Genomic DNA, 20,150 nt, shown 5'->3' with positions numbered 1-20,150 from the left:
CAGTTGTTCACCCTAACCCCACTCTGAACACTTCCACCTCTCTGAACTTTCACCATTTATTTGGCACTTGCCAAAATAGGGTTGCAAAATGCTTTACATGATATTTATTTGTGTACAAGGACTGTTTCCTCAGAATTGTTTGCAAGTTACTTAAAGGCAGATTTCATGATTTTTTTTTTTTAAATTTCACATGCATTAATCCAGTGTCAGACACAAAAGAACCACTCTGTTATTTGAATTGAAAAACTTATTTTTAAAAAATAACAATTGCCAATTGGCAGCCATGAGTATTTTAATTTATTGAACCATAAAAGTGGCCATTTGGAAATTCACATATTCCTAGTTTTGTGTTTGAAACTATTTTAAATGTAACCTCAATCTACTCTTTCACTCCCCCACTGTGTTCCTTAATCCCTGATTGATGCAAGAATGTCCAGGGGGATAAAAGAAATCACAGGATGAGCATATGATACATTTTCCCAGAGACCAATGTTTATTTAAAAAAATTTTTTTTGAGAGCGGGGGTGGGATATCAAGTGTGAACTTCTGCACATATATCCTTTGTCACTTTAGATATTATGCAGATTACATGTCCAGAGAAATCCTGCTGGCATAGAACATTTAAAAATGCTGAAGCACACACGCATGCACAGGGAGATATATCTTTACAGTGTTTGACTGAATTGGAATGAGAACTTGAAATCAGCAATGCGATTGTAACAGGGTGGTCCCCAGGAAAGGGGGAGGTTCCCTGCCCCACCCAAGGGAGGGTGGAGCTGAGCAGGAAGAGGAGAAGCTGGAGAAGAGACTGAGGAAGGAAGCAGGATGGAGCAAGGAGACCTGGAGGAGGCGCATGGAGCCTAGAGACACGTGAAGAATCTGCGCTTGTCTTTTGGTCGTGGACTGGGTGACACAGATGTGGGTGAGACCCGTGGGGAGGTGACAATGGCAGCTTTTATCTTGATGTTGATTTTGCTCTTTTCCTTCCGGGCTTGTCCAGTTGTTTGTGACCCTTTTCTGTGGGTCCCCACTGGAAGATGCTTTAGACTTGTAGCAGGCTTTGGGGCCTTGTTCTGGGCCAATCCCATTTGGATGGACTTTTACCCACGAGGGGATGGGTAACTCTGGATGCTTCATTTAGAAACTAGACTAGAAACTAGAAACTAGACTCTTTGCCTTACCTGTATTGTTTCCTAGTTTTATTAAAGTTCCTTCCCATTAAAGTCTCCTATGTTTTGTGCTGATGCGGCGGATGGCAGAACCCATTTAGAATAGGCAGGTTTGCAGGGTTTGGGCTGACCCTCTCCCTGTCCTATAACACAACCAGATGTTGGTGCTTGCTCTGGGGCATCTGTCTACCTGGGTAACCTGAAACTTGAGTTTTAACAGGCACAGTAATCAGGGGAGAACACTAAGACTTGTCCCTTTACTTTGGAAGAAGGAACAGAATCTTCTGCATGAATCTAGGAGTCATCCCAAAGATACTTTACTTCAGCCTATAAATTAGGGGGGTGGGGAACATACAGAAAAATTTATTAGGGACCCTTTACTATCTCAAACAAAGTTTTCTTGGAAGCAAAACATGCCTCTTGGGGAAGTCTCTAACATGCAAAAAAAAAAAAAAAATCCACAAAATAAATTAAAAACTCTAGCTAAAAATTTAAAGTGATCTGGGATAAGTACTGGCAGAAGAATCCGGCAGAGCAAATTCAAATCCTCTCTGGAAGAATGCAATTTAAACCTAGGCCTCAGAAACTTCCAAAGAATTTAAGCATATATATAGTGACTCTATGTTTAACTTTTAGAGGAAATGCCAAACCACTTGCCAAAGGGGCGAAATGATTTTACATTCTCACCAACTGGGGCAAGAGGGTTTTAATTTATCTACGTCTTTTCTAATACTTATTATAATTTGTCTTTTTAACTATAGACCCCCAAGTATATATGAAATAGTACAGGATCTCATTGTGGTTTTGATTTGCTTTTCCATAATGACTAATATGTGTATTATTATTCAGCAATCATCTTTCCATGCTATTGTCCTTTGAAAATGTCTGTTGAAATCCTTTGCAACTTTTTTTTTTTTTTAAAGATTTATTTATTTATACAAGAGCTGGGATACAGGCCAGAGGCATGGGAGGGTGAGAGGGTTCACCAGAGACAGAGCAGGGAGCAGATCAGGCAGATGGACCCAAAGCACTCCTGAGGGGAGCAGCAGGTGAGATAGGAGAGGTCTGCTGCGCCATGTGGGTAGCTTCCTGGCAGCCGGGAATCGAACCCGTGCTGCAGAGGCTGCGGAAAGTTTCACAGCGCAGCGCTCAACCCATTGCACCACCGGGAAGGCCCAGTGTATCAATTTTTTTCTATAATTGCTTATGCTTTTGGTGTCATATCTAAGAAACATTGTCTAATGTGAAGTTGCAGGAATTTAGTCTATTTTTAAAAACATTTTATAGGTTTAGCTCTTACACTTAAGTTATTTTTCTCTTACATGGGGTGAGGTAATATTCAACTTCATTCTTTTGCATGTGGATGTTCCAACTGTCTTAGCATCATTTCTTGAAGAAGTCTAGTCTTGTGACTTGATCCCCTTCTCAATATCAATTTACAGTAAGTGTAGAGTTTACTTCTGTACTCAATTCTATTCCATTGATCTATGTCTAAACTTATGTCATAATAACTTTTATAATCTAATAACAAATCTGTCGGGGTATCATTTAATAAGGTTAAAATCTAAGCCCTCACCCCTTGCCCAGAGGAAGGTTTGGGAGGCCTGAATAGATAACAGGAATTGATAAGGTTGCTATGGGAACCAGGCCATAAGGCAGATCACCTTGACCCTGAATGAGGAAGCAAGGCCGGGACACATTCTGTGTCAAAGGTTGCTGCCCAAGACCAGACATCCAAGCACAAACTTGCCCAAACCAACTCCCAGTTCATGAAAAGCCCGAGAAAATAGGTTATAAAAGGGAGCCCCAAATCCTTTTTCACACACAGACTTTTTCTGTCTTGCCCGCTGCTTCTCTTGCTGGTGTATTTCAATAAATCTCCCTTTTCTGTTCTCCACTCTGGTGAGTTCTTTCACCCCTGTGCCTCCTGCCTAACCCTGATCTTCTGCCCCACAACAAAATCATCATTTCTGCCATGTTCTATTGATTATACAGAGCATCTCTGGTACATTGTGGGAGAAACGCTACGTAAGTGTATGAATAGCGGGTGGGGATCATTTAGGGTGTTTTGGAAGGTAGGAAATATATAAAAATAGCCATATAATTACCTCAATATGTTCAGAAAAGTATGTTCTTAGTAGTTAAGTATGTGGAGAATTTCTTTCTTCCCCTGTAAGTTCTAGGCTAGCAAATCATCAAATAAACTTCACAGGTTGACAAGAGAAAAATATCCCCAAAAGTTTAACAATAACATGTATATCTCTTCTACACATGGCAGAAACCCAGTAAAAGTGAGTAACTGAACAAAATAGCCCAAGTCACTTCCTTAAATGACTTCAGCTAAAGATAAAGGATGTGGGGCGGGGGGGAGGGCAGTCATTTATGGGAGGTTATCTGGAAAAGCAGGTAAAATAAGGGCATGAATGAAAAAAAGAAGGAATAAGCCCCAAATGGAGTTTTTCATGGGCCGGGAAAAGCACCTAGACTTAATAACTAGTCTAATTTCAATTTAAACCTCTCCCAAAGTGGAATTCTGTTTTTAAAAAGTCTTCTTTAATTATTTTCTTATATCTCTGCTAGTTTTTGCGTAGTATTTGATTTCTTCCTCTGATGTGGTCCCTGTGCTTATCTTACACGATAGCACCTATAACCCATCACACAGCAACTTGTGCTCTTGCCTCCCCTGTTTTGACCCCTTTTCCTCCTAATCATACATTTTGATTTGTTGGCAAAAATTAATCAAATGAAGTTTTGGCAAAAATATAGTCTTATTTAAAATTAGCCGTCTATCAAAAACATTGATTCAAAAGAGCACCTGTACACCTGTTATAGGATAGGGAGAGGGGCAGCCCAAACCCCGCAAACCTGCCTATTCTAAATGGGTTCGGCCATCCGCCGCATCAACACAAAACACATGAGACTAATGGGAAGGATCTTTAATAAAACTAGGAAACAATACAGGTAAGGCAAAGAGTCTAGTTTCTAAATGAAGCATCCAGAGTTACCCGTCCCCTCGTGGGTAAAAGTCCATCCAAATGGGATTGGCGCAGAGCAAGGCCCCAAAGCCTGCTACAAGTCTAAAGCATCTTCCAGTGGGGACCCACAGAAAAGGGTCACAAACAACCGGACAAGCCCGGAAGGAAAAGAGTAAAATCAACATCAAGATAAAAGCTGCCATGGTCACCTCCCCACAGGTCTCACCCACATCTGTGTCACCCAGTCCACGACCAAAAGACAAGCGCAGATTCTTCACGTGTCTCTAGGCTCCATGCGCCTCCTCCAGGTCTCCTGGCTCCATCCTGCTTCCTTCCTCAGTCTCTTCTGCAGCTTCTCCTCTTCCTGCTCAGCTCCACCCTCCCTTGGGTGGGGCAGGGAACCTCCCCCTTTCCTGGGGACCACCCTGTTGCACACCTATGTTTATTGCAACACTATTTACAACCCAAATGCCCAAAAAATAGATGACTGGATCAAGAAGATGTGGTACATATACACCATGGAATATTACTCAGCATTCAAAAAAGATAAACACATGCAATTTGCAGCCACATGGATGGCGCTGGAAGGGATCATGCTCAGCGAAATAAGCCAGAAAGAAAAAGAAAAATACTGGATGGTCTCACTCATAGCAGGAATCTAGAAAACTTAAATAAGGGACCAGGAAAATGAATAACTATAAGAAAGTGAAAATCATAATCAACAAACAACTATGAACCAGAGACACTCTACGAGGGGTGGGGGGCAGGGAGGGGAGGGATTGGGGTCAAAATAAGGGGGTTGCAATTGTATGGGGAATATAAAAATAAAATAAAAAAAAAAGATGTGGTATATATACACAATGGAATATTATTCAGTAATCAAAAAAGATAAACTCATGCCATTCGCAGCAGCATGGATGGAGCTAGAAGGAATTATGCTCAGTGAAATAAGTCAGAAGGAAAAAGAAAAATATTGGATGGTTTCACTTATAACAGGAATATAGGGGAACCAAATAAGACATCAGTGTAAAAAATAATAACAACAGTACAAAACACAACAAAGCAAAAACAGACAATTATATATCAGAGACATCCTGCAGGGGAGGAGGAGGGAGAGGGGTCAGAGGGAGGGAGGGAGGAGCACAGGGGACTGTGGTGATGGTGCACGGGTGCCTTGGGGAAGGAAATTCTATGGGGACTCAACCTGAGGGGGTGGGGGGAAGGAAATATTGTTTAAAAATTTTAAAAAGTACGTATTATAAAACAATTAAGATAATTTAAAAAATAAATAAGTAAAATTAGTTGTCTAGGACCTCCCTGGTGGCACAAGGGATTAAGCACCACACTATGAAGCAATCCGCAGCCTCTGCAGCATGAGTTCAATCCCCAGTCCACCAGAGAGAATCTCACATGGCGAGCAGACCTCTCCTATCTCGCCCACTGCTCCCCTCAGCAGTGTATTTCAGTCCTTCTGCCTGTTCTGCTCCCTGATTTGTCTCTGGTGAATCCTCTCATCCCTCCTGCATCTCTGGCCTATGCCCCAGCTCTTGTATGCATAAATAAATAAATCTTAAATAAAAATAAATAAATAAAATTAGCTGTCTAATTTTGTCTAAAAATAGCTTATAACACATGGATGTTATCTGTATTAGGCTGTTTGCTTTTTAAATGTAAAGGTCTACAGTAACTTTGTGTTGACATGCAAAGATTCAATATATATTTTTTTAAAGATTTGTTTTATTTATTTATGCATACAAGAGCTGATTGCGGGTCAGAGGTACAGGGGGTGGAGGGGGAGGGGAGTGAGAGGATTCACCAGAGAGAGTGAGGAGCAAAACAGGCAGATTGACAGAAATGCACTGCTTAGGGGCGCAGCGGTGGGGGGGCGGGGACAGGAGAGATATGCCTTGCCATGTGGGTCTGCTCCCTGGCCAGGGATGGAACTCTGCTGCAATGGCTGCCAATAACTTCATAGTGATGAAACTTAACCCCTTGTGCCAGTAGGGAGGCCCAAGATTCAATATTATTTTTTTTAAGCCATTTTGGGGTCTTTTTTTTTTAAGATTTATTTATTTATTTATACAAGCACTGGGTACAGTCAGAATCGCGGAAGGGTGAGAGAATTCACCAGAGCCAGAGCGGAGAGCAGAACAGGCAGACTGATGAAGTACACTGCTGAGGGGAGCAGTGGGTGGCAGGAGAGGTCTGCGTGCCATGTGAGACAGACGGCCGGGGATCGAACCAGCACTGCAGAGCCTGCGGGCAGCTTTGCAACCCAGCGCTCAACTGCTGCGCCACCGGGGAGGCTCCCAAGATTCAATATTTTTAAGCATTGATTTCTATTTAACTTTGATAATATACTGTTTTATTAACTTTACTTAAGGAGTATTATCTTATCACTTTGTGGCTTTCTTGACTTTTATAGAAAGTATATATATTCAGAACTTAGAAAAAATAACAGTACACGTTTAACAGTAGCAATTTATGCCAAATTTTTTTCTTTGAGATTTAAATAACTTGCATGGCAGTGAATTTGTTTTGATTGAGATATAAATAGAAAAATAAACCAGAAGTTACCTAATTACACCTACAGAATGCCACAGTCTTTGTTTAAGACTGAATATCGTCAATTATTGGTAGTACTCTTTCTGATTCTGCTTCAACTTGATTAGAAACAACTCACATGAATGTCTCTGTTTAGTTTCCAATAAACTTTTCAAAGCTTATGTATTTTTTAATTTTTCCCCTCTATCAGCAATTTAGTAATATACAACTTTGTGAACCATGATAAAGTGTTTACTTTTTCTCTAGATTTTCTACCTGATTTCTGGAGAATTTGGAAACTTGGTAAGTGTTCTTATTTTCATGATAATTTAGCTGTTTGCATAAATTCAGCTAAGATTCCTTATAACTGTTCCAACAAACAGATTTAAAAGAGCCTATCTGGTTAATTTCTATTCTTGCTGTACTTATATGAGTAATAAGCCAAGTTTATTGAAACTGTACCTATTTTGCAAATAAATAAATTTGCTATGATTATCTTTAATCACAGTGGAGGTGACAATAGAGAAAATAATGATGTTTGCTCCTTTGTAGATATTACATTCTACCACTATTAATTGTTTTTAGAGTTAGGTTTCTACTTGTTAACGAGTGGATACAGAATTCCTCTAGCTTCCTATAATATCTGATTATAATTCTCCAAATGAAGGTTTCTAATTTTACTCATCTAAGACATTCAAACTGCAGACAAGGAAAATCTGTCATATTGTCAGCAATTGCCTGCCTTCATGTCAGCTAACGATGATTCAACATTGACATCTAGAAACCTTTAGCTGGCTCCCCTTACGTATTACTTCCTGGTTCAGGTCTATTCCCCAATTGAACCTATTATTTTGCATGTCACTACAGGAATTTTTGTTGTTGTAAGCTTTATCTCCTTTGCATAACTCAGTGTTGTAAGAACATTACTTATGTGACGGTCATTCAGAGCTTTGAAATGATTGCTGAGATTAATTTTTTTAAGATTGATTTATTTATGTGTACAAGAACTGGGGTTGAGATTTATAAAACTTCACATGAGGAACTTTGATGAACTGCTGAAAGTGCTAACACATATAGGATACTTGATGACAAGGCCTTTCCCTGTTCTGGAACTATTGTTACTCAAATGTGTCCTTAGGGCTTCCCTCCTCTACTTGCCTCCCTGCTGACATGACCTACTGGGAATAAGCTATCCTGGCAATTCAGGGACCAAAACTCAAACAAAAGAGAAAACTCAATTCAGGGCCTCCCTGGTGGCGCAGGCATTAAAGACAGCTATCAGACAATTAACTGCCAGCACTGCGACATGAGTTTGATCCCCTGCCAGGGAGGTAACCCACATATGGCACAGCAGCCCTCTCCTGTCTTGCCCACTGTTCCCTCAGCAGTGTATTTCAGTCAATTTGCCTGTTCTGCTCCCCACTCTGTCTCTGGTGAATCCTCTCACCCCCAACAACTCTGGCCTACACCCCAGTTCTTGTATGCATAAATAAATAAGTCTTTAAAAAATGAAATAAAACCTTAGTTCTATGTTAGACACTTTCAAATAAAGATCCTGATCAACAGAGGGAAATGTGAAAAGTTGGCAAGCCTTTTAAAATGGAGTCAGAGTTGGGGGCAGAATGGCATAAAAAACAAACATACAAATAAAAATAAAAAGGACTCAGGGAAGTCATTTCAGAGAAAACTGTATTATCTATCTTGTTTGATGTGGGCCAAAGATCTTTGGATTGGGTTAAAAGCAATTATTTTAAGAAACCATCAAGCAAACAACTATAGTCTTCTGGAGTATGAGAACCAATGATTTTTTTTTCCCCCCAAAGGATAGAATCAGTAACCAATTGTGCATAATCAAAAATAGTGTAAACTTATTATTATGATGAATTAGTTTTTTTTTTAACCACTTACTTATCTTCTTCTTTTCTTCCCATAAAAATCCCTAATTTTTTGTCCCTTCTTTGGGTCACTATTTGGGTTTTAACCTGAGTCTGTGCTTCCCCAAACTGCAACTCCTCGATCCCAAATAAATATGCTTTGCCTTTTTAGCTGCCTCCTGAATTTTTAGTTTCACAGCATCAGGACACACACTTTGTATTTACAGAAAACTGAAAAAGAATAAAAATGTCCAGCAACACTGGAATATGCAAATGTAAAAGTATCTTCTTTGTAATTGAAAATAAACTTCAATCACACATTGACACGGATAAATCACAAAAATAATGTTGAACTGAAAAGGCAAATTATAGACTACATATATATATCAAGGCCATAAACAAGCAAAGGTATTTAAGCTTCTCTAGTGATAGTGTTAAAAATGTGTACATTTGTGATAAACAAGTAAATTATAGGGAAAAACCAAAGGAATGATTTCAGGAAAGCGCATCAGCAGGAGAAGCATTCTGGAGCATTCTGGAGAGGCATACTGGAGCTTTAAGGTTAGAAGATGTTCTATTTTGTAAGGATGAGTGGTAATTTTTACTATTTGGTTTATTATTAATCTTTAAAATATATGTGTATTGTGAGGCGCCTGTTCGGGCTCTCGCCGTCCGTACACCCGCACCGCGCCTCCGGCCTCGCGGCCAGCCGTTCGGCAGCCGTTCACCAGTCAGCCCTCTGGCCCCCCGCCCGCCACAGACATGCCCCGCGTCTACAGAGGATGCCTCAGCTACAACGTCCCGGAGAAGGACATCCGGCGGCTTTTCAGCGGCTACAGCCGCCTTCTCGAAATAGACCTCAAAAATGGGTATGGCTGCAGGTGCCCTTTGGAATTACTGTTTCTGTGTCATTTGGGTAAATACCTAGGAGTGGAATTGCTGGATCATATGGAAGATCTATGTTTAATAGTTCAAGAAATCTCCACACAGCTCTCCATAGTGGTTGGACCAGTATGTTTATAGCAGCACTATTTACAATAGCTAAGCTTTGGAAACAACCCGAATGCCCAAAAATAGATGACTGGATCAAGAAGATGTGATACATATACACCATGGAATATTACTCAGCAATCAAAAAAGATAAACACATGCAGTTTGCAGTAACATGGATGGCGCTGGAAGGGATCATGCTCAGCGAAATAAGCCAGAAAGAAAAAGAAAAATACCGGATGGCCTCACTCATAGCAGGAATTTAGAAAACTTAAATAAGAGACCAGGAAAAAGACTAATCAATACAAAGTAAAAATCAAAATCAACAAGCAACTATAAACCAGAGACACACTACGGAGGTGGGGGGAGGGAGAGGCAGGGAAAGGAAGGACTAAAGTCAAAATAAGGGGGGGTGCAATTGTTTGGGGAATATAACCAAAATGAAAATGCATACATTGTGCAAAGATGAAAAAAGATGTAAGAATTTATAAAATAAAATATTTAAATAAATAAATATTTAAATAAGTACATACATACATAAATACATAAATAAATGGGTACGGCTTCGTGGAGTTCGAGGACTCCCGCTACGCCGACGACGCCGTTTACCAGCTGAACAGCAAGGAGCTCTGCGGCCAGCGCGGGATCATGGAGCACGCCCCAGGCCCCAATGCGATCTTGACAGCTACAGCTATGGAAGCCGCAGTGATGGAGGTGGATACAGCCGTCGAAGAACATCTGGCAGAGACAAATATGGACCACCTGTTCATACAGAATTCAGGCTTATTGTAGAAAATCTGCCTAGTCATTGCAGTTGGCAAGATTTAAAGGATTTCATGAGACAAGCAGGTGAAGTAACTTATACGGATGCTCACAAAGAACGCACCAATGAAGGTGTGATTGAGTTTCGCTCCTATTCTGATATGAAGCGTGCTTTGGATAAACTGGGTGGTACAGAATTAAATGGAAGAAATATCAGACTCATTGAAGATAAACCACGAACAGGCCATAGGCGGTCTTACTCTGGAAGTAGATCAAGGTCACTGTCTAGAAGGAGGTCACGAAATAGGAGTAGGAGGAGCAGCTGCAGGAGGTCTCGAAGTATCTCAAAAAGTCGTTCCAGATCCAGGTCTTGGAGCAAAGGTCAATCACGTTCCGGATCAAAAGGCAGGAAATCTAGATCAAAGAGCAAATCTAAGCCCAAGTCTGATCGGGGCTTGTGTTCTCGCTCTCGAAGCAGATCTAAGGATGAGTATGAGAAATCTTGAAGCAGATCTCGTTCTCGATCTCATTCCCCCAAAGAAAATGGAAATGGTGATATAAAGTCAAAGTCTAGATCAAGGAGACAGTCTCGTTCCAACTCACCCCCACCTGATGCACCCTTTAAGGCTCGTTCTGTGTCCCCTCCACCAAAAAGAGCTTCAAGATCCCGGTCAAAGTCAAGGTCACGGTCCAGATCGAGTTCCAGAGATTAACCCAGAACTCCAAGTTCTTTGCACACTATTATGGAACACTTTCCTACTCAGGCAGTTACTCTTCCATATTTGTACTTGGCCTCTTCTACAGGAGGAATCTCCTAAAACCGAAATTTGATTCGTGGCCAAATTTGGTGGAAAAGATAAGGTTCTAAAGAAATGGTGGCATGAAGTCAGAGACCTTCTCCCTTCTTTGTAGAATTAAGATAACTTCGATTTTATAGCTTTTGAGCTAAAATAACTTTTGTAAAGATTAAGCTCATTTAGATTTTTTTAAAGTATTTCAGCAGGATCTGCTGCAGGGGTTTTGTTGTTTTATTTGTTTGCTTACTTTAAATTAACCTTTTCAAGCTTTGAATACTTAAGGATTTAGAGAGAGAACCAAATTTTCAATTATGTTGGCTTTTTATAAAGCTTGAATTATGTAAGATTTCAATAAAAGTTTGCTACCAAAATAATAATAAAATAAAATGTGTATATTACATATACTCATATTTATGTTAATTATAATAAAATTTGAAAATTATGCATTTATATGAAGGCTTTGTCACATGTATGATGGAATTTAAACCAACAGAAACCTATTTTTCTAAGAAATTCTGTTAGCTAAAGATAGGATAGAAACAGGAAGGTTTCTCCTCTGATAGTAGACCTTTAAAAATTATCTTTATATGATACCATTGTTATGATATACTGAGTACAACAATTTGCATTCATTAAAAAAATAAAGCATAAGACTTCAAAGGCATTGGGTGGAGATATGGGGGAAATACTTAAGTTTCTTGGTAGGTGAGACATTCAAATGTTTTCTTGTCTATAAGGGGATGTTTTGGTAGAAAAGATTGAGACATGCTGGGTCTCCTAGCCATTTTTTTCTGAACACATCCTGTTTCTTCTCACTTCTGTTTTTGTTCCTGCCATTGTCTCTAATACAAACCATTTATACTATCAAATGGCAAAACCAAGGGTTGGTGAGGAACCCCAAACTGTTAACAGGAAAAAACCACATTGACTTTTTTAAGGGATTGTGTGCACGTGTGCACATAAAGGCAAAGTAATCATACCCTAGTGTGCCCAAAGATTTTTAATCAGAGAGTGAAAATGAATAGAAAGGGGGATAAGAAGAGTAGATGAGAGAACAATTTCAAAATACAGACTCCCAATCAAACTCCAAAATCAACCATCCCCTCATGAGCAAATATTTAGGCAAACATGCAGGGCCCAGATTGGAGTAGCCAAGGCACAAGCATAAAGCATCCCAGAGAACAAAACCAAAGTAACCTCTCAGAAGGAAACACAAGCATGAGGTTACACAGGGTCCAAAGGACTAGAGGAAAATAAGAGAACCCAAGTTCAAAATACATCGATCAAGCTGAATCTACCGTGAGGTCAAAATGGTGGCTGACTTAGTCTTTCAAGAGACTTTAGTTCCTTCACAGGAAGAAAGAGCTGCAGGTGGGAGTCAGCTGAAAGGCTGTGCTTGGGACCTAAGCAGAAGCAGAAGCCTCCTAAGAGGGGCACCCTAACTGACAACCCCCCAGCTGTCTCTGTTTAGGAAGTCACAGAGTGGAAATATCACACCCCTGCAAACATCTTTTACAATATCACAAAATTTATTTGGTAACATGCACAAAGTAGGAAGCCAACTGGTTCTTGCCCAGAACCAGCATAGGTTTGACTTACATTCTGTGTTCCTTCAGAAGGGGGACAGTCCTCTAATGTCTATGCAACACTGCCTTATGATCTAAACTTTGAAGACCTGGCTCCATTGTTTCATATTGACACAGCAACAGTATGAACTCAACCAATAAAGGTTATTGCTCTAGTTGATAGCTATTCAGGGAAATTAATTTTACTTAACATTATTTTTGTATTTATTCAGCCCTGGTGGCACAGGGGTTCAGTCTCAGTGCTATCAAGCTATCGCCAGCCACAGCAGCATGAGTTCCATCCCCTGCCAGGGAGATAATCCACCTGGCGCAGCAGACCTCTCCTGTCTCACCTGCTGCTCCCCTCAGCAGTGTATTTCAGTAGATCAGCCTGTTCTGTTTCCCACTGTGTCTTGGGTGAGTCCTCTCACCCCAGGTACCTGGCCCACGCCCCAGTTCTTGTATGCATAAATAAATAAAAATAAATCTTAAAAAAAATATTTATTCAGCCCTGACAACCTATTAAGGAATCTTAATCAAATCTCTAATAGATGACTACTCATTTAACTGCAAAAGTCACTATAATTATTACTTTATTTTACTGGTAACTTCTACACAGAGTCTAGTAGAACTAAAAGGTGGCTGGTTAGAATATTGAATAGAGAATTTATCTAGTTCTACATAGTGACCTTTCATCTTTTTTTAAAAAAAAGAAAAATAACATGATGAATATATTTTCATTAAGAAAGGAAATGTAAAAAATGTAAAAGAAAAACTACTTAAGTTATGTGGTTTTTTTTTAAGATTTATTTATTTATTCATTTATTTATTTATACAAGCACTGGGTACAGTCAGAAGCGCAGGAGGGTGAGAAAATTCACCAGAGCCAGAGCGGGAGCAGAGCAGGCAGAAGGACCGAAGTACACTGCTGAGGGGAGCAGCGGGCAGCAGGAGAGGTCTGCGCGCCATGTGGGACCCTCCTCCGGTGGCCAGGGAGCAGCCGGGGATTGAACCAGCGCTGCCGAGGCTGCGGGCAGCTTCGCAACCCAAAGCTCAACCGCTGCTCCACTGGGGAGGCCCTTAAGTTAAGTTTTAAAAGTTTTTTACTTATAATACATTATCTATTAAAAGTAAATGAAAAAATAAAATATAATAAATGAATATAAATGTTAAGTTAAAATTATTTAAATAAAACTAATTTTTTTCCTCTTGGGTACTACATATAATAAAGTACACAAGTCTTAAGTATATCATTTGAAGAAATTTTTTATTTGTGTGCACTCATATAATTACCTTCAGGATCAAGGCTTTGAACATCTATAATACATCAGCAGACTCCCTCATGAATTCTCTCAGTTAATAACTAGGCAAAATTTAACAAGCATATAAGGCCATATATGAATTTTACCTGTTTTTTTAAAATAACTTCATTGACATTTAATTCACATACCATACAATTAACACATCTAAAGTGTACAATTCAACAGTTTTTGGTCTATTCAGAGTTGTATAGCTTCCATCAATTTTAGAACATTTTCATCATCCCCCAAAGAAACTGTATCTATGAGCAGTGACTCCCAATTTTGTCCCAATTCTCCCAAAACTAGTTTATCACCTGTCTACTTTCTGTCTCTAAGATTTTACCTATTCTGAATATTTTATATAATATAATAAAGTATATTTTTTTGTGAGAACTATTTTCCCTCTAACATTTTCAAGTTTCATTTACATTATAGCATCTACTACTACTTCATTTCTTTTAATGGTTAAATAATACTCCATTATGCAGACATAGCCATCCATTAGGTGATGAATATTTAGGTTGTTTCCACTTCTTGGCTATTATGAATAATGCTGCTATGAATTTCCTGTACAACTTTTTATATGGATACATATTTTCATTCCTCTTAGTATATATCCAAGAGTGGAATTGATAGGTCATATGTTCAACTGCCAGACCAGTTTTGCAAAGTTGTCACACCATTTAAACATTTTTGCTTTAAAACTTACTTTGTCTGTGGATCAGGAAGATGTGGTATATATAGATAATGGAATATTACTCAGCAATCAAAAAAGATAAACTCAAGCCATTCACAGCAACGTGGATGGAGCTGGAAGGAATTATGCTCAGTGAAATAAGACAGAAGGAAAAAGAAAAATTTCGGATGGTTTCACTTATAACAGGAATATAGGGGAACCAAATAAGACATCGGTGTAAAAAAATAATAATAGTACAACAGACAACAAAGCAAAAACAGACAATTATAAATCAGAGACATCCTGCAGGGGAGGAGGAAGGAGAGGGATCAGAGGGAGGGAGGGAGGAGCACAGGGGACTGAGGTGATGGTGTACGGGTACATTGGGGAAAGAAATTCTACGGGGACTACACCTGGGGGGCTGGGGGGAAGCAAATATTGTTTTAAAATGAACAATGATGTAAAAAATAAAAAAAAATATTAAAAAAGTTATTTTGTCTGATACTAATATCAAACTCTCTCTTGCGTGCTCTCTTTCTATCGCTCTGAAAAAATTAATTCTTATAGCTTCCTTCTTTGTGGATGCAGCTCAGCTCCTCTCTTCTTGACTGACTTGCATGCTGTGCTTTGATTGCTTGTCATTGGAGACCTTGGGCAGCTCCATGGCATGCTGCTCATAAGAAGCAAAGTTGTCCACCTCCTAGATCATCTTCTAGACTAATTTGGTGAGGTGTCTGCGCAGCAGCTATGCCATTGGTGGACCAAGTTCTTCTTCTTATTTAATTATTTCCCTTCAGCTAACATTTTAGAAGGGATGATTTATTGTACATGTGTTACATTCGGCCAACTGAGAACAGAGCTAGTCCAGAATGTCACAGGTCCAGGGCAAAGGACCAAAAGGGACTGGTCTATGAGCAAGGTGGGTCTCTCAAAGATGGTCACAGCTATCATATGGTGACAGATGTTCTAGATTCACTGAGACAAAGTTCTGGTCAGTAGCATGCAGTTCAACAATTTATATCAGCATTCCTGGCCCCTGGATTTCCTTGTTTCTCTTTCTGTGGCTTCTATGGGTGTTACTAGCTCACTTGGACCTCTGTATCATCTCTTTCCTTTTGAGCGTTAGCCTGCACATTTGCTTCTTCCTCCCGCGCATTCACTTCTTCCTCCACTTTGCTCTCATGGCCCGGAGGCTTCAAGGTAGATGGTGCTATGGGCGGGAGCTGACCATGTCCTTGGTCACCTTTGGGCCTTGTTGAGGCCCATGGCCATGGGGTGGCACAGTCATGGCTGCTGATCTTCAATGCCTGTTGCAGCGGAGGCTACTTTAGCTTTCATGTGCTTGCTTTTGCATGATGTACCTTTCAACCTATGTATATCTCTGAATCTAAACGGTGTCTCCTGTAACAGCATGGAGCTGGATCTTATTAGCAGTCTTGCCATCTGCACCTTTTGATTGAATTGTTTCATTTACTCATACTTAATATTATTATAGACAATGTTGGATTTATATTTGCCCTTAAACTTTTTTGTTTTCTGTCTCCTTTTTTAATTCTCTTTTTTCTTCACTGTTATTTTTATCATTGAATAATGATTTTCTAGTGTAACATTTAAATTCCTTTAATGATTTCTTTCATTTCTATTTTTCAGAATTACTTTCTTAGTGGTTTCTCTAGGACTTATCATATTAACTGATCAAAATCTTTAGACTTATACTAACTCAGGTTCAGTGAGATTTAAAAAAAAAATCCATGGTGATTCAAGAATTCTTGGGAGTGTTTCCTCATGGATATATATGCCATGTACCATAACTACATTAATGGCAGTGCCTAAAATGTGCTTTGATATTTAGAGATAAAATCTAGAGAGTCAGGCTGGCAGCCTAATAACTGGGATAGATGGCTCTTTCTTGTATACAAAGGCTTCTGTTTGTAGAAAGACAAGAGATGACAGAGCATGTAAAATGAGTGAATCACTAAAAGAAGGAATGAAATCTGTCTGACCTCTACCTTGTTTGGGATCTACCCACAATTTTGGGACTTACACCTTTATTTGGCTTCATTCATTCAATATATTTATCAGGTGGCTCTTAGGATTGTGCTATGTGCTCAGGGAATTACATAAGCAAGACAAGATTCCAACTCTCCAAGAGTTTTCAGGGTTGTACCAATCAAGAATATCTTGATTTACACTCTTGCTTCATCATCTTTATCTTACTCAATCACAAAACCTTAACTAACTCCAGATGAGTCTGTTTAAGTTAAGCATGAGTGCCAGTGGAGAAATTTCATATACTTTTGATGTGATAAAGAATAATTGCTTGCTTGATATCATTAAGGAAGATGTGGTGCTTTCAAGAACTGAGATTTTGTATTTTAAAACCTGGCTTGGTGCCTATTCTGTTCACCTTTCTGACTCCTGGTAGACTCCTGCGTGGCATAGGGCTCAGTTCCCACGGTCAGTCTGTTGTTCTTTTCCTTGCCCGCTTCAAAAATTCAGCTGAATCTCTGGGACATTAGATGCTTTTTTATCTTTGTCCTTTTCTGTATTTGATTTTTCTGCAAGAAGTGTGCATATTGACATTACCAGGAAAATGTTGATTTTATTACAAAACCAAACAAAACTTGAATGCTTCTTGTTCAGGTCCTTGAGGTCTCAGTAAGAGGTGAAGTAGTTTAATTTAAATATTAACTATTAACCCAAGTAAAGATTTATTTTTTAAAGATTTATTTATTTATTTATTTATACAAGCACTGGGTACAGTCAGAAGCATGGGAGGGTGAGAGAATATACCAGAGCCAGAGCGGGGAACAGAACAGGCAGAGGGATGAAGTACACTGCTGAGGGGAGCAGTGGGCGCAGCAGGAGAGGTCTGCACGCCATGTGGGACCCTCGCCAGTGGCCAGGGATCGAACTGGCGCTGCAGAGGCTGCGGGCAGCTTTTCAGCCCAGCGCTCAACCACTGTGCCACTGGGGAGGCCCAACCCAAGTAAAGATTTATCCTTGCTCCTCCTCCAGATGCTTTTTAAAAAAATTTATTATTATTATTTTTTAGAGATTTATTTATGCATACAAGATCTGGGGTACAGGCCAGAGGTGTGAGCAGTGAGAGGTTTCACCAGAGACAGATGGGAGCAGAACAGGCAAATTGACTTAAATACACTGCTGAGGGGAGCAGTGGGCGAGTCAAGAGAGGTCTGCTGTGCCATGTGGGTAGCTCCCTGGCTGGGGATTGAACTTATGCTGCAGTGGCTGCAGATTGCCTCATAGGTTGTGTCTTAACCCCTTGCGCCACCAGGGAGGCCCAGCTTTTTTTTTTTTTTTTTTAAGATTTATTTATTTAGCATACAAGAGCTGGGGTACAGGCCAGAGATATGGGAAGTGAGAGGATTCACCAGAGACAGAGTGGGGAACAGAACAGGCAGACTGACCAAAGTACACTGCTGAGGGGAGCAGCGGGCAAGTCAGGAGAGGTCTGCTTCACCATGTGGGTTGCTCTGTGGCCGGCCGGGGATTGAACTCGTGCTGCAGAGGCTGTGGATTGCTTCATGGTGCAGTGCTTAACCCCATGTGCCACCAGGTAGGCCCAGGATACTTTTTTTTTTTTAATCTCTTAGTTAACAATGACTCTAGTCACACAGTCTGTTAAAATAGAAATCCTGGTTACATCCTTAATCCCTGTTTTAAACACTCTCTAAATCTGTCAATTGTTTAAGTATCTCTCAAATATGTCCCCTTCTTTCCATCCTACTTTTGACTTCCCTAGTTTAGACCTTATTCATCTCTCACCGATATTACTGTAATGCCTCTCTAATTGCTCTCGCCACCTCCAGTAACATCTCTGTCTAGTAGTCTCTTAAATCATGACTCTCCCCTACTTAATATCCTTCATTGTCTCCCTTCTGTCTATGGGACTGAGTCAGAATGTGTCCACATAGCCTACAAACTTCTCAAGCCCTGATAACAACTTTATCTCTTGCCACTTGTAGGTAAATACCCTGTACTTCTAAAAACACTCAACTACCTTCCTGTCCTTAAATAGTTCTGGCTCCCCTCTTGTCTTGTTTGCCTTTAACTTTGTTTTTCCTTTGCTTGGAATTGGAATGTTCCTCTTCCCTTACCTGACAACAAAACTCTTTCTCCTATTGGTTCAGAAAACTGGAATCACCCTTCCTCTCCTAGGTAGCAGGTTATGATAACCATTCCATACGTTCCTGCTTTATCCAGAAAATAATCATATCAACAATAAAGAAACTCAGTGTAGGATAGTTAAAATAACTGTTAATATTGATTGAGTACTTCTATATGCCAGTGTCGGTACTTGGAACTCAGAAGGCATTAACTCATTTAATCCTTATTTAACCCTCTTAGATAGGCATTCTTTAAAAAAAAAGATTTATTTATTTATGAATGCAAAGAGCTGGGGTACAGGCCAGAGGTACGTGAGGTGAGAGGATTCACCAGAGACAGAGTGGAGAACAGAACTGGCAGACTGAAATACACTGCTGAGGGGAGTAGTGGGCAAGACAGGAGAGGTCTGCTGCTCCATGTGGGTCACCTCCCTGGCGGGAGATCAAACTCGTGCTGCAGTAGCTGTGGATTGCTTCATAGTGCTGACACTTAACCCCTTGTGCCACCAGGGAGGCCCCTAGCTAGGCATTCTTACTACCTTTATTAATTGTAACATTTATGCCACTTCTTAAAATGGCTTTCTCCCTAGCAGACAGTTCTTAATCATCATTACATCCCTAGCAATTAGTGTAAGTTCTGGACACTGTTTTTTTTTGTTTTTTGTTTTTTTTTAATATTATGGCAACGATCACATTTATCCATATCTTGATCCCCAAAATGGAATAATGTGAAATTTGTAGCTCTGTGGTAGGCAAGGCTTGCAGTTTGGAAGCTTTCAAGATACCTCTAATTATATTTTGAAAGCACTTCTCCCTTGAACCAAATAACATTGCTATCCTTCCACTTAAGAAAATAATCTGGGAGTCACCTAGTTCACTACCTTTCTTCACCCCTGCAGCTCAGAAAAATATCCTGAAATCCTTCAACTCTTATTTTCATAGCAACTACCCTAATTCAGCTCACCATCATCACCATCAGGGACTTGTCCCATAGCTGCTCTGGTTCTCTGGCTCCTCCCTGTTCCATCTCTGCTCCCCCCAAGTCATTCTCTCCAAAATAGGTTGATATAAAAAACAAAATAAGACAAAATCCCTGATTATTTTTCCTTTGTAATTAACAACAACAGAAAAATCCTAACAATATGTTTAGTTTCCTGCTTGACTCTTCAACCAAAATCTCATGCAAGCCTCTACACAAACCTCCAGGCAAGCCTTCTGGTCTTCTTTTCCTCAAACAAGTCATACCTGTCCAGCATCAGCAGTGCCCTCTGTTTAGAATTATCTTCTTCCCCATGGTTGGCTAACTGACTCCTTTTCGTCATTTAAGTCTTAGACCAGAACACCTCTTCAAAAAGTTCTTCTCTCAT

General features: G+C 39.9%; 1 pseudogene; it reads left to right on the top strand.

The window, feature by feature from the left end:
• The first annotated feature begins 9,324 nt into the window (after window positions 1–9,324).
• LOC119240063 (serine/arginine-rich splicing factor 6-like) lies at window positions 9,325–11,084 on the top strand (annotated as a pseudogene).
• Window positions 11,085–20,150: the final 9,066 nt, after the last annotated feature.

This window comes from Talpa occidentalis, unplaced genomic scaffold (assembly GCF_014898055.3).
Source record: "Talpa occidentalis isolate TD23 unplaced genomic scaffold, MPIMG_talOcc4v2.1 talOcc4.12, whole genome shotgun sequence".
NCBI lineage: Eukaryota > Metazoa > Chordata > Mammalia > Eulipotyphla > Talpidae > Talpa > Talpa occidentalis.
This window is presented reverse-complemented; position numbering and strand designations above follow the sequence as displayed.